General features: G+C 40.1%; 1 pseudogene; it reads right to left on the bottom strand.

Annotated features, from left to right (window-relative positions):
- LOC102752365 overlaps positions 1-5,625 on the bottom strand; it is a 71,731-nt pseudogene that overhangs the window by 39,232 nt on the left and 26,874 nt on the right.

Here is a 5,625-nt window from a genome sequence, read left to right on the forward strand (position 1 = left end):
AATTTTCACTCGGCCAGCCTTCCTGCAGATCTTGATGATGTCCATTTTGTCTTTTAGTTGTTTTTTTGAAGTGGTTGTGTGAGGCAGCAATTTCCAGTGTTTACCTATGCTGCCATCTTGGTTTTTCTGAAATGGGTTATTTTTATTTATTTCTCCCATCCAAGTACTAACCAGGCCCGATTCTGCTTAGCTTCTGAGATCAGACAAGATCGGGTGCATTCAGGGTGTTATAGCTGTAGACTATTTCTTATCCCCAAATAAGGTTGCTTCATCCATCAAATTGTTTGGCTCTCCATATGGGCAGAAATATTAATGTTACAACTTGGGACTGTAGCTAATGGGTAATCTAAATGGGTCTTGGTCTATACAAGAGATTACCTGTATTAAAGGATGAAATAAGTGGTTTCTGTATTACTCCATCTATTCCACAAGATGCATGCAAATGGGTATTTATCAATGCATTCCTAGTGCTTTCAAAGTACAAAAATAACAAAGGTGGTCATAGCACTTGTTTATCTCTATCATGCAGATAACCAGAATGTGGTAATCTTCTAACACTTAAATTTAAGGAAAGCTGAAGGATCACTGTGGAACCTAACTGAAAATTCCAAGGCATCATACTGTTCTTGTGTCTATCGACATCAGGAATGCAAGGAGGGAAAAGTGGTGGTAATTGTGATTATCCAAAATTATGGGTTTCTGACAGAACATCAATGGCATCAAATCTTACTTTAAGATTTAATTTGTGAAAATAGCACTAAGAGGAAGGACTCATGAGGACAGAGGCTTTCAAAATGCAAAAATGACTTTCCTAGCCTTATTCTTAATATGTATTATCAATCATATTACCTCATCCTCAGGGGACAGGTTTCCTTTGCTACTGCTGACAGGAAAACCACTTCCAAATTCTTTGGAATGAATGTCTGCTCCATATTCAACCATAACATCTTTCTCAATGCTGCTCAGCAACCTCCAGAATTCCTTTTCCACAAGTTCTGTACGTACCATCTGTAATAATAGATGTAGAAAACAATTACACCCACTATACTTCAGCTCACATCCATGACAGACATTAACCTCTTCCCATCCCATAATCGCATACATGTTCAGGCATGTTGAAGTAGTTGGCCTTGAAGGAATCAGCCATTTCACCAAAGCCCTGCAAAGTGTACTCCTGAGTAGCCTGCTCAAAGCCAAAGGCTTCAGGGGGCTTTGTACACTCCTAAAATAGAAACTAGTTCAGCAACAGAGAAACAAAAAGCATAGAATCCAAAAGTACAGCTTATATCTCATGCTGTATCTCCATTTTTTTTTGTTCTTCTTTCCAGGTAACGTAAGTTTCTTAAATAACCACAAAAACAGATTCCTACCCCGCCCCCTATCCCATTATTTGTGTAATGTGGATTATAGTTCTCCTTTTCTTAATTAAGGATCTATGGATCTATGGATTCTAGTCCTTGTTCCCTTTCTTTTTTAAAATAAAATATTTTATTGATTTTTCACAGAGAGGAAGGGAGAGGGACAGAGAGTTTTAAACATTGATGAGAGAGAAACATTGATCAGCCACCTCCTGCACACCCTTTCCTGGGGATGTGCCCACAACCAAGGTACATGCCCCCAACTGGAATCAAACCTGGGACCCCTCAGTCCACAGGCTGACACTCCATCCACTGAGCCAAACTGGCCAGGGCCTTGTTCTCTTTCTTAAGTCTCCACCATCAAACAGCTAGTCTGTCAAAACATTCTTGCTTATCATATTACTGACAGGTAATTTTTTAAAATCTTTATTGTTGAAAGTGTTATATATGTCTCCTTCATCACTTTCCCCCCAGTAACTTCTTCCAGCTCACTCCTATCCCACCCCAGGCCCTCCTAACCCCATTGTCTGTGTCCAGAGGTTATGCATATATGCATATAAGTTCATTGGTTGATCTCGACTGACAGCTAATTAATAGCTAACAGAAGTATTAACTTAACTAGAAGGCTGCATTTAAAAATTACCAAACACTAAATTTAAAACTTCTATGTTGAATAGGCCTTACCACCATGACACACGTTGGACACTTCCAAATCCCTCTGGGTATTTCAGGAAGAGATGGCAATAGGAAGAAGATGTGATAATTGTCATAACAGTCATCACAGAAAAGAAATTTATCATCTTCATCCCCTTAGGAACACATCTGGCAAACATGTGAGTCAATCAACCAGAAAAAATAAAATGAAAATAAATGTGCAATGTTTTATTCTTGACTTCATCCATGAGTTCTCTATCTGATAGCAAATATGACAAAACATAAAGAATTTCTAAATAATATAACATGTTAAATATGAACCATGATTAAGATGCTTCGGGAATAACAAAGTAGACTTTCTAGACAAGGGTCAATGGTATAAACACAAATCATAAAGGTATAATCTAGCATTAATAATTCAGAGAATTACATATGGTTAACAATTTGTATAGACTGTGAGTATATTCACTATGTTTGCATATACTTATATAATCTAGGTCACATCCAGTTCCAATTCTATGTATGTATACATGACAGAAATGACTACATAGCTTAACTAAAGTCATATACTGTATTAATAGCATTCATAGTAGCCCCAAACTGTAAACTACCAAAAATAAATCCATGAAGAGTAAAACAGATTATGAAACTGTCAAGTAGTATTCAGTAAACTTTAATGAAACACAATGAGAACTCATACAATATGAATGAATCTCATAAATACAACTTTTTTAAAACAGCCAATAGAGGGTATATATTGAGATACTGCTTGATGAGAAGTAGAAAAACAAGCAGAACTAATGTTATTTTTTGTGTTGAAAGGGTGAGGGCTATGCCCTCCATCTTACTCCGGATCTTCCATTTTGGGGCAGCAGCCATTAGCCATGTGCTCAGCAAGGAGCTTCTTCTTGGAAGCCCAAGCCTCTGCTAGCCACACCTAGGATTTCTTTAAACTAACCAATGACAATCAAGGGAAGTGCGCTCCATAGGCACAACCACATCCTGTGTAACAAGACCCTGACTTGCACTTGGCCAATCGGCAGGGCTCACAGTACTCTCTCCTCCCCTTACTCCAACCTCCCTAAACAGCCCTCTTCCCACAGAGCTCTCTCTCTGCCCCCTGCCACTGAGTCGGCAAGTGTGGTGGACAGATAGCTCGAGCTAGCTCGAATAAACACTCTTTTTGCTTTTGCATCGGACTCGGCTGGCTCCTTGGTGGTCTTTTGGGGTTCCTAAAATCTGGACATAACATTTGGGGGCTCACCCGGGACTCCAAGATCCTCGAGGGACCCCGATCCGGAGAGTCTGACTGGCCGCGGTAGGTGCCTGTGTGTTGTGTATTCTGTTCTGTGTGTTATATGTTCTGTCCTGTGTTGTGTGTTCTGTCCTGTGTGAGCTCACTTCTGAAATTCTGTAGTGCATGAAGTGGTCTAGGTGGACACACTGCTGAAGGACTATGGGCTGGGAGAGTTGGAAGATGTTCCGCTCTTCAGGAGGGACGTGTATTCCCCTCGAGGTTCTGAGACAAGGCGTGTCACTCCTGCCGGTTGGTGTACGGCCATCGTCTAGCTTTCGAGTTTGCTTCCATGAAGTTGGAAGACGGTACTTTGGGGCCCTTTGGTTGTCTGTGTTTGTGTTTTTCCTGTTTTATTCTGTGGGCTTACTGGACGGACATTATGGGACACTCAAACTATTCCTTTAAGCATTATGGTCATTTTAAAATCAAGGGCTAGGCCAGGCCTTCCTTGCCAGCATCAGGTGTGGTTTTCCAGAGCTGCTGGAAACTTGGGACCTTGGAGCTCACTGAATTCAAATGATAAAAACTTATGTCTAGGTATTTTGAAGTGAAATAATGCTGAAATATTGCTAGAGGACAGAATTAAATCTGTTGGTTGATTATGTCTTGCATTTTTGAAGTTTAGTCTTAAAAATGTTACTGATTGAGAAATGCCAAACATTTGACTTGCCAGCTAAAAGTTTGAGGTTCAGATTGAGTTGGAAAAAATTGTGTAGTTGTGGTAGCTCAATGCCTTTGCTTATTGGTCTGATTAAAAAAGAGGATTAATTTTATGACATCAACTGAAAATTTTTAATACAAAAACCAGTTTAAATTGAATTGATATTCTTTAAGATAATTATAAAAGGTATAAACAGCTAATGAGATTTCAGTTTGTCTGCAATATAATCTTGGCCATCTATCTTTTAGGGATTTTGGTTTGCTTGGTCAAAAAAAAAAAAAAAACAGTGTAGACACCCACCATTTTGGGCTGCATGAGTTGGCAGCCGCCATGTAAGCCACATGGCTTGCTGTGCCCCTAGGGGCTGCCATCTTGAAACAGCAAAAGACCCCTCCCTCTGATTTAGCCAAAAGGGAATGTCTGCTCACTCAGGCAGGATGGAATTTCAGGGGTGGAGCTTTAAGGCGGAGTTTTACTACAGAAATGTGGATGGGGCAGGAAGTGTGCTTGCCTCACAGATTTATTTAATACTATTTTTAAGCTAATATCTTAAATCTAGAAAACCCTGCTTTCCTTAAACTAAGGACAATTAAAGATTATATGTTCCCTCCCTAAACAAAAGTTAAGTAGCTTATGTAAAAGTCTTTAAAAGGGACTAATAGCAGTAATTTAATTTCTAAAGTGAAATATGGTAAAATTAAGTTGTCATGATATTCTTACATGGTATTATTCTACAAGTTTCATTAATATTTTTTGATGCTTTATCCCAAACAAACTTATAAATTAATTCTTTGAATGTTTGGTAGCAAGTTAAGGACATGAAAGGATTTATTCCCTTCCACTTTGTGGAAGACCCCCTGGGAAGGCAATTAAGCATTCCATATTGACCTCTCATCACCTTTTTTTGCCAAGATGATTCCAATTGTCTACAGCTGTTATCTGAGCTCTCAGTTCAAGCTGAGATCATGGAAAGCTGGTACCATTGATCTGTCTCTTGCCCAATGGAGTAAGTTGGGCCCTCTCTGGAGAAGAAACCTGGGTTCCCCATGATCAAGGCTGGGGCCCCGCCAGCAGGTTAGGGGATCCAAAGACAGTTGCTGCGCATGGAGGCCAGAGGAACATAGGTTAACAAGGAGACAGAACTGAACCTCACATCACCCTACTTGGCCCAGAGGATGGCTGGTAGTCAATGACAGGTAAAACCCCTTGGGGGGGCCACCTAAGACAGGCACAGTCAGGGGGCCAGTAGGAGAGAACTTGGGGTTCAACAAAGGTGGGGCACAGATCCACACCTCCCCCCAATTGTGCAGGGGCTTGAACACTCACCCTGTCTGAGGAAGGTTTCCTGTCCCCATGGCTGCTTCTTGCTTCCCATGCCCAGCCCAGATCAGGAACCAATTACAGAAAGAGATTTGGTCCAGCTGAAATCAGAATCCAGATAAATGGAGGCTTGGCTAAGAGACACTATGTCTAAATATAGCCTAACAACAGGAATGCTCAGAGCCTTCACAAGGATGTAAATTAAAATTATTGTTAGAGTACTAAATTTGACAGTAAAATAGTTGTCAAGTTTTCAAATTAATTAAATTTGGCTAACTTGAAATAGGTAATTATTCAAAAGGTATTAACCAAAATTTTCATTTCATGGCAAGCTT

This window comes from Myotis davidii, unplaced genomic scaffold, assembly GCF_000327345.1.
Source record: "Myotis davidii unplaced genomic scaffold, ASM32734v1 scaffold219, whole genome shotgun sequence".
NCBI lineage: Eukaryota > Metazoa > Chordata > Mammalia > Chiroptera > Vespertilionidae > Myotis > Myotis davidii.